This window comes from Haemaphysalis longicornis, unplaced genomic scaffold (genome assembly GCF_048455015.1).
Source record: "Haemaphysalis longicornis isolate Haplotype H1 unplaced genomic scaffold, Haemaphysalis longicornis Haplotype H1 scaffold_13, whole genome shotgun sequence".
Classification (NCBI taxonomy): domain Eukaryota; kingdom Metazoa; phylum Arthropoda; class Arachnida; order Ixodida; family Ixodidae; genus Haemaphysalis; species Haemaphysalis longicornis.
The window spans coordinates 84,045,758-84,055,564 of record NW_027526233.1 but is presented as its reverse complement, the minus strand read 5'-3'; the positions used below and the strand labels follow the sequence as shown (position 1 = coordinate 84,055,564).

The 9,807-nt window shown below is 48.3% G+C and overlaps 1 long non-coding RNA gene across 1 annotated transcript; it reads left to right on the top strand.

The window, feature by feature from the left end:
• The first annotated feature begins 230 nt into the window (after positions 1 to 230).
• On the top strand, positions 231 to 6,694 carry LOC144164124 (uncharacterized). The gene is made up of 3 exons (XR_013321067.1): positions 231 to 473; positions 2,956 to 3,128; positions 6,580 to 6,694. It is a non-coding gene; the product is annotated as an uncharacterized LOC144164124 (long non-coding RNA).
• The last annotated feature ends 3,113 nt before the right edge of the window (positions 6,695 to 9,807 follow it).

Sequence of the window (9,807 nt, the reverse complement as noted above, 5' to 3'; positions counted from 1 at the left end):
CACAGGCTTCAGTTCGTCTAAGACGGGTTCCAGAGGTAGTAACGGACTTGTAGCTGCAGATATCTAACCCCGGGCTCCTGTTTAATGCCCAGGTGGCCATAAATTGATAACAAACGGTCTTTTTCAGAATAATTACATGACATGTTCGCGATTGAAATTTGTTGTTTTCCTGACCAGTATACTGCCACCCAGGTCTATTCATGGCTAGTACATGAATACATGAATGACTTGAATACTTAATTCATTGACTAGTCTGTTTTCACGGAAGGCTTAGAGGCGCGGTGGTATTTTGCAGGACGGAGACCCGGAACAACGTCCCAACCCGGATGCCGTCGCAGCGCCAGAAGCCAAAGACGAGACGAAGTGGCCCGCCGAAGCGAACGATCAACAGAAAGATCGCCAGTTAACCAAAGAGTCCCGAAGAAAGAAGGGCAAGAGTCATCCCGCCGACGAGAAGTCTTGCTCTAGTAAAGGTAAAAGAAGTTTTTTTGGTGCTGAGTTCTGTTAGGTGCATGCGCAAGACATTTATTGTAAGTGTACACATTGCAATAAGCCTCAGCAAGCGAAAACTCTGTCATAAATACTGGTAACAGCGTTTCATCATTCCTATGTCTCACCGTTTTCTTAATTGAGTGCGCTGTGAGAAGATATGGGGAGTCGACTCAAGCGAGCAAACAACCCCACCGAATCAACAGGGCCCAGGTGACGAAGGGGTGGCCGTCTGATGTGCGGCTCTCGCCGACCAGAGCGGTAAGAATGAGTCAGAGCCTTGAACGAATAACAATAGAAAGACTGATATTTCAACGCGCAAAACGCTGTACATGCACGAGGACATGTAACGTAAACGAGAGGTAACTTAGAATGAATACAAATACGAGAAACCGTTCAAATACACAGTGTACAGTAAGGAGCTTTAACAATGAATATTAAAAGGTAGAAAAAATAATTAAAAGAAAGACAGTTCGATGCATATAAGAGAAAGAGTCCCACAATATTCACCTACTGGGCTGGACGATGCAACGCTGACGGAGGCGATACGGCTACCTGTGAAGCGTGGCTTCGTCGTAGGCCAGGCCGTGCGAGACGATCACGGTGATTCGGGGCCCGGTAGTACGTTGGAGTCCTCCAGGGTGCGGGTCACCGATGGTGTGGTGCACAAACTGGCAGAAGCCGTTGTCACATCGCTACTCCAAACGTAGCTAATTTGCTTCGGCGCGGATTCTCTTTTTATAACTGCGCCGGCGCGGAGAGGGAGGGCACAACACACAACGCGCCAGCCGCCGTCGAGCGCCCAACTTCCCTCTTTCTCCCTTCTGGAATCATCGCCGCGCCTTAGCACTGGAAAAGCCACGCTCGCCCCCTCGAAAGAACTCGAAGCTATGGGGAAAGCTGAGCGGCGGAGATTTTATTTTGGTATTTTCTTGCCGGCGGCCCGGCGAGTGGTCCGAGTTACCGCCGCTTCGTTCGAGAGAGTTCCAGGGTTTTCCTAGGGCGAATAGAACCGAAACTGAATGAATCGGACGACTGTAACAAGAATTAGGCGCTGTACAATAATATGAAAAAACAACTGTACGGTACTTTTAGACGTCGTACGCTCGAGTTTGTGACACTATGGCATCCCTACCGTGATCAGGGTGAGCTGCTCCTGATTTGATTATAGTTAATAATGAAATCGCATATCGAAGGGTGCTCCCTATATTCAGTGAGGCTTTGTTGCTTGGTGGACAATTGCTGGGAATGACGTGGCGTCCCTAGTTTTGAAGAGTTGCATAGCATCCCTCGCCCCCTACGAAACAGCGATCTGTTGTCTAGCAACACAAGGAGCAGAATTATGGCTGTCAGCTCTAGGGGGACAGTGTGTCGTCAATCTGTTTCTGAAACAGCCTAAAATTTAGGAGGAATTGTGTGTGTGCTTGTGCGTGTGTCTGCGAATGTACCCACTATCTACCTGTAGTCATAGTCCCGTGTTATTAGTAGGTCCTTTGACAGAGGGACTGTCGTAGAACGTGAAGGAATTTTGGCTCAAAGCAAAAAAAAAATTCCTTTCGTACGTCAGTTCGCTAACACTATCGTACGTCATGTCATTCTTATCGTCTTTCTTCCAGATATTGGTTTCTGGTGGGCAAAAGTGTCAGAATTATTAGTGAGCGTTGCATGACACCAAATGACCTGCCGTGCACCCTCCCGAAGTGAGGCATTATGATGCATCTCGTCAGAAGGTACCGTGATGTGTAAGTTAGGGCAATGAGGACAGGGACCAATATGCATCTGCCCAATGAGAACACCTATCTGTCGTTCGCTCATCAGCACACCTTGTAGCAGTACACATTGTAGAAATTCCATCGAAGTTAGCTTTCTTCGTTATTTAAATGGTTTCTGTAGTCCGTAAGATACAAATTGAGCCCCAGCCTTAAGTGCCCAATTCATACTACGACGCCATCCGGCCGAAATATATGTTGCTGCGGCATTCATAGTTGACTTTACTGCCTAGTAATTCGTGCTTAGGAATTAAGCTGCAGGTTCAACAGTGATAGGCTCACATGGCCTATTCTGCAGAAATCTGGCGTCATCATCACTTTGAATAGCACAAAAAACATTAATCGCGCGTAATCATCCTACAGCCGGGTTTCTTCTCTCTGTCAGGGTTTGACTCAGTCTATTCTCACTAATGCCACATCTTCAGTGAGCCAGAACAACCATGCCGTCGTAGGGCAGCGTGGTCGCTTTACAACCGTATTTTCTTTTCAAAGTATACAATTTACTGGTGGATGGTTCAGTACTTTTCGGCCTGTTTTTAGTCTGCGCCATCAACGACCAATCTACCTGAGTGGCTATATAAGAGAATCGCTTTGAGTAATCGTGACCCCACCACTAACAGTCACAATTTCTTGTCTGATTTCATATCACAAAACTGTCCCGGCATTACGTTCACCCTTTGCTTTCCTCCCTGCGCAGTGAAACGCAAGTCCAAACATCGCGTGGATTCGGTGCTTGTGGCGGACGGTGAGAAGCCTGCAGCTGTTTCTGGGCCTTGCACGGAAGCTGGGAGCGGGTTTGCTGCCGTGGTAGCCGATGGTGGCCTGGTCAGCGCTAGCACCACTCCAACTGGGGCCAACGTGGCTACGCCGGTAAGCCGTCAGAATATTGGCTATGGCGAGAAAAATACATTGAGTGTACCTGCTCAAGAGGACTGTGATTTGGGCGAGTTGGTGAATGTTCATGATTGACAATCCAGCGCGCGAAAACACAGCACAAAACACGAGTTGCTGACCGTTGTATAAGTATGCCCTCAATAGTGCTGCATGACCGGGAATACGCGTATCTGAATGACGCCTTTGCATGACTAAGTAAACCAAAGACTACACATGTGCAAACCGATTAATGATTGCGTTTTTTTTTTGTTTGTTGTTATCGGGTGCAATAATGTACCACCACGTGGGAGACTGATCTGTATATATGACCAATGTTTTCTTCAAAATAAATCAGTTGTGAGTCAGCGCTGTCCTGTCTAACTCTCGTTCTTTTTTGTGCCGTGTTTTCGCGCGCTGGATTGTCAATCATGTAGTACCTGCTCACTTCGCTGATAATGCCTTCGAAGAAGGACAGTTTTTTCTGCAGCGTTTTTCACGTAGATGCCTCTCTTCTCGTCACTGCCCACCTCTCACTATGCCCTTCCCCCTTCCCCAGTCATCTCGCTTCTCCCACAAGAAGCACGATAGAGGTTTGCTCAAAGACAATTTAATTTTCCTGCGTTATTCTACGCGCCGCCACTTTTTGAGACCTTAACTTACTGCATTAGGACGGTGGGTTGGGCGTATTGGTGCATACTAACTGATATTCAAAACAGAGCAAAAAAGGCGGGACAAGAAACGACGGCACACGGCGCTGACTAGCAACTGGCTGGTTTATTCCGCGGCTTGTGGAATATACCCCAGGAAGGAAGGCGAGTAGGAATCATAATAAAACGTAAGTACATCAAACAATACGCACAAAAACGGAGGATCTGTACACGTGCATTGGCCAAAAAATGAGCAACGCTGACACAGCGTAGCGATCTAACACGTGGCAGGAGACGCGAGGCAAGGAAAGGGTGTACTGGACAGTGCAGCTTGAGTTTTTTTTTATGAATCCAGATAGCGGATTTCCTTACGTCGTAATTCAACAGAAGGCTTACCAACGCAATCGTCACCTGCCTCGTAAATGGGGTATGCCTCATACATTTCATGCTCGCGCTGAACCTTACATATTCGTGCAACAAGCGTGTCATGGAATCTGGGCGAGTACCCGTTGTCGCGACAATGTGCGGCAAGGTTGCTGCCAGCGCCTGTTTTATAGTGTGTTTACATGCTGGCGGACACGATCGTTTAAGCAGCGCCAGGACTTACCATTATAGGTCTTCCCACAGGACAGCGGAACTTCATACACATCACAGCAGCTACAATCTACGTAAGGTTTTCTGTGGAGGAGGAAGTGGTTGTTGGAAGGTAGCCTTTCAGCAAAAAGTGCCTTGGCTCATTTGTGTTGACACGCCTGCAAAGGCCACCAAGTTTGTTTCCTGCAGAAAACAATACCCCAACCCCTGCAAGTCCCGCCACCTTTTTCAACATGTGCGAGACCCCGTGTTCACTGATCCACATTCGTTGCGTTAGTGAATCTGCCCTAGCAACACCTCAGCCAAGTCACAAAGCAAGGCAGTTGGAAAGCCTGCCGACAAAGCCTCACAACCAGCGAGTAGAAACTGGACCCTACTTTATGCGGGCAAGACCTCTTAAAGGAGCCCCTTAAAACGGCTAAGTGGTCTTCCTTAGGAGGACTTGCCCGCATTAGGTAGAGGCCCAAGAAAGACTATGGTCTTTAAAGGAACGAGCTCATTAGGCAGTGAATGGTGGACCTGTGAAAACTGCAACAAATGAAAGCCCTGTCTCAACAGTCACAAAATGTGGACGTAGGAACTTATTTTATTGACTATAGTCTTTTTTGCGCAAAAACTTTGTCTCACTGCCTGTCCCTCGATTAAGCCACGCGTACAAATGTTTAGAGACGTTTTGCAACGGGACGTTTATTAAATAAAAAAGATACTTTAGTACCAACTCTTCTGAAAAACTTCAAACATATCAACATTGTTTAGCAAAACGAAAACATTACGCGTTTTGAGGCAAAACATCGATATATAGCTCATATTAGCCCTGTCCTATGAAATAAAAATATACGTGACCGTAATATTTGTGACAGCAAAGCAAGGTTCTTTGATTAAACCACAAAACACAAAAAGGGTTCACCTTCAAGGCTCCAGCTCGTCTCAAGTGGCAGGTTCAATTCACTAACAAAATGCCTCACGGGTGGTGCACCAACAGTACGAATGCGGGAAAGTTGAATTTGCTTGAGGAAACCTTGATAGCGTTCATGATAAGAGAAACGAGACAGCTAAAGAACAGTGCGGAAGGTGGACAGGAGTGCGACGACGGGCAGTCACGCGGCCGGGTTGGCAGAGGACGGTCGTCTTTCCCCAACATTTGCACTGAAGTGAGCAGATACGCGGCCATTTTTTTCTCTCTGCCGTAACACGAGTTCTTCTGTTCATCTTAAAATAGCTTGTACTATGTAGGGGACCTGCAATTACCGGTGCGGGGTCTTTCCGACAGCGCTATATGATTGGTATATCGAACTTTCATGTGCGGGCCATTTATGATGCCGATTTCCTGAAAGCCCAGCAACTTCAAACGCTTGCTCAGAATGTTCAATCGTGGAATGACAATTATTGCCAGTTTATCATCTTCTCTGAAGTGCTGTCCGCAATAGAAACGCATTTCAAAAAAGCGTTTGCGTTGGAGCTTTTCACACAATCAAGTGCTTAAAACACCATTTGTAGCGGAAGCTTATATGTCTGGTAACAAGGACATGCATATTTAGTACATATTCCAGTGAATATGATATGTATCCTGAGTACATTAGTTAACAATAGCCACCGGAGTCCAAAGACGCAAGACCACAGCGGCCTCTTTTCAGTTGAAGGCTGAAGCGAAAACGCCCGTGTGTCAGGATTTCGGCGCGTGTTAATTATCTCCAGGATATCAATCCGAAGCCCACAACTATGGCCTGCCTCGTAGCCGACCTTCAGCGCGTTAAATCACGAAATTTATGAATTGTTATCATTTGGGAGATCAAAACATGTCTTTGACCTGAAGCATATACATCTCTTCTGATGAATATTTATCATGATTACATTAGTTATCCACAGTTGGAGTCAAAATAACAGTGTGTGCGCGTATGTATGTCTTTCTAATATGGATGACTTCTGTAGTCGCTGGGGGGGACTTAATTTTCTCGTTACTTAAATTTCAATGCTCAGTCGCCTCTACGTCGTGCGCTAAGATTTCCTGGTCTTTCACCTCCACTGAATGGGATGACTTACAATTTTTCTAAGTATTCTTTACCGCGGGTTCTCCTAATTACAGCCTCCTCCGCTTTCAGTAAACGCCGTCTTTACGTTACTGCAAACGACCGCTGGCGTTTCTTTCGTGCCTGAACCTATAATCTCCTGACTTAATAATGGTGAAGAGCGGGGTTTGGCTTTCCCAGGTGCCGGGATCCTTTGCCGAGACCCCGGCGTCTGTGTGCACGCCGGTTTCTCTCGACGCGACTCCAAGCGCGCCGTTGTCAGCCGCCGGGAGATCCAACCTCAGGTCGCCTGCCATGTAAGCTGAACGGCAGCATCCGGAAAACGCCTTTGCTATCCAAGCTGACCTGTGCAAGTGCCTTGAGGGTAATAGCGGTTGAAAAAAGGTTTAAAGGTGTTGGGGAACTTTTAAACGTGTATCCGACAGATTGTGTGGTATACACACACGCACGCATGCATGAACGAGCACGTACGCACGCATACAGATTGAGGGACAGACAGACAGACAGACAGACAGACAGAGAGAGAGAGAGAGAGAGAGACAAACATTTATTATACTGGTGAGCAGGAGGATGTTCGTAGGGCCTCCACCCAGTGAGAGGCATCCTCATTCCAAGATGCCTTGGAGCTGGCTGGCCGTCCGGGCCCGTTCCACCAGTCGGCGCTGGTCCGAGAGCTCGGAGCTGGTCAGCTGCTCCACCCACTGCTCATAGGTAGGGTTGGGATTTGCGGTTAGAGTGGGGGTCCGTTGGCACTCCCATACCACATGGTATAGGGTACCAGCAACAGGGCAGAAGTTACAGGTGGCAGGGTATTGGGTGGGGTACACAACGTTTAGTAGGGTGTTATGGGGATACGAATTGGTTTGTAGGCGCCGGAAAGTGGTTTCTTCGTCGCGCGTTAATTGTGAATGAGGTGGCGGGAAGCGACGGCGGTCGTTTTTGTAGTGAGCTAAGATTTCGGTGTACGTGTGGAGTGGTGCTGGTTTTGAAGCAGTTCGGTCGTTGGTTTCTCCCTCTGAGGTAACGGCCCGGTATGTATGAGCACGGGCAGCGGCGTGTGCCGCCTCGTTCCCTTGGAGGGACTGGTGGCCGGGTGACCAGATGATATTAATTTCTGGTAGTCTGACAGACAGACAGACAGACAGACAGACAGACAGACAGACAGACAGACAGACAGACAGACATAACAGCGAGCAAGAGAACTCAATTATGTCCTAAAACGCCATCCTAAAACGCCGAACTTGGTGACTGAAATCTCATCAATACCAATCAGCTTCAGTGGAGGAATATTTGCGATCAATTCGCAGCGAGGTGCGTCCGTTTAACGATTATCTTAAGCATTCCGGTCGCCATGGGCATTGTCTTGGAACTGACCGCAAGAACACTAAACAGCTTAATGCGAGCAAAAATGCGATGTGAAGCCGAATGCGGAGCTCAAGTGCCCGACTGTGCATTTTGGTCGTCTTTTCCGGAATAGCCGCGAAGTATTCATCGCTTCAGCATATCTGATTGACCTTTCAGGCTGATAGGCGGCGTCGTCGTTTGTGCAGGAAAGCATGTCGCTTCGCAGGATAACGTTGCCCTTCTCCTAGGTGCCCTTAGCTAGACCTTCCTCCACCGACACGCTGCCGGAATCGAATCCGCGTATACGTTTGCGCCCGATTTGTCTAGCCATTGGCTGTGAGGTCGCTAATTGTTTTAAAGAGCGTAAAATGGAGACTCCGGGTATGACGCCTGTAGGCCTGCAGGCAGCTCAACTGGCAAATACGCTCTCGTTACAGCGTAATTTATGAATGCTGTACTTTACACACGCAAGCACGCAGAAGCGTGCGCGCACACGCCCACACGCACACGTGTACCATCACGCCCGCTTTGTAAGGTGGCAACAGGGCGCAACGCGATCAGTCCTCGGGATAGAAAGCCTGCACAGCTTATACACCCCGTCGTAACGAACGAAGACCTGTGGTTATACCGTACCTGCATTTCGTTCCTTCCGTTCTCACTACAACAAGTAAAGTTAGAGTGGTCGCGCTCGCAACCAAGTAGGCTAAAAACTATACTATGCTATAGCATAGTTTATACTGTATTCACAACTATGTTAAACTGTACTGTGCAATATTATTTTGTACGTGACATTCGAAACCACCTTATTAAAATGTCCCCCCGTTGACGGCGCATTTCACTGCTCGTTTCGTCTAAAGATCTTGTGGTTTTCACAGCCCATTGCATGCGCGAAGCTATCAGCAAGCTACCAGCGCGTTTTCAGTTCGTAATAGGAAGAATGTTAGCAGATACCAATGCACGCAATCTTTAAAGTTTCTTAGTGTGAAATGTAAACTAGTACTTGTCCACCGGGTAACGAGGAAGCTGTCACTGTAAGCTTTATTACCGCGGTCACGCAGGCCGAACGACGAAAATCCGGGAGGGCTGATCTCCGCAACGCCTTCGGTAATGCGGTCTTCGACGACGTCCATAGCGACGCCATTGTCCGGCGGGCCAACCGAAACCGGAGCGCCCAGTGACACCGAGCCATCCACGCCACGGCGACGACACTCAACACGCTCGAAGGGATCCAAAGGCAGCGGCAGCTCACGGCGCCGCAACCACCATCGTGAACCCCAGGTGACAGAAAAAATTACTCATCTTAGCGAGATCGCGATGTGTCTTTCACGGCGGCATTTCGCTCATCTGTGTACGGGACCGCGTTAAAAAGCTCTTCGCCTCTGCAGGTCCAACTTCCAATTTCGGCACTACTTTTATTGCTGCGCCATAAATGGGGCATTTTCGCAGAACGTTTTAGCAGAACCCGTCCACCAACTGAATGAAAATGACGAAAGCGCATATATGGATAAAGCACGTGCGAAGAAACTTGACCTGAACTGAGCCAAGAGCGGCATTGTTCGCGGTGACGCTGTGTTCGCACCGATGCCGACACAGTTGCTAGGGCGACGTCAAGTCGAAGCGGGGGCGAGGCTTTCTCCCCCAGAGGCGCCAGTCGCACAGTTTTTCTACGCGTGCCGTAACCTGTTGAACGCGTTGTATGATGGCGCGTTTAGCGAGCACAGAGACGAGTACGATGCAATGGAGGTTGGAATGGTAATGACGGTGACGGAATGGCGATGCCGGTTAAAACAAAAAAAAAAAAGCGGTAGCGCGCTGGATAAAACGAGCAAGAGTGACGACTGAGATGGTTAGAACGAAAAGCATGGCTGGCACGGTGTTGAAGGGGCGTACGAATAGCGCCGGTTTGCGTATTCTAAAGCAGCCCAGGGACTGCGGGTCACAGAAAGCCTGTATTACTCGAGGAAAAAAAACGACGAGAACAGCACGCATTCTTTATGATCCAGTTTTGGATCATTCGTTAAATTTGACTCTATATTAGTGTCACGGAACAGTTGAAAGGAGACG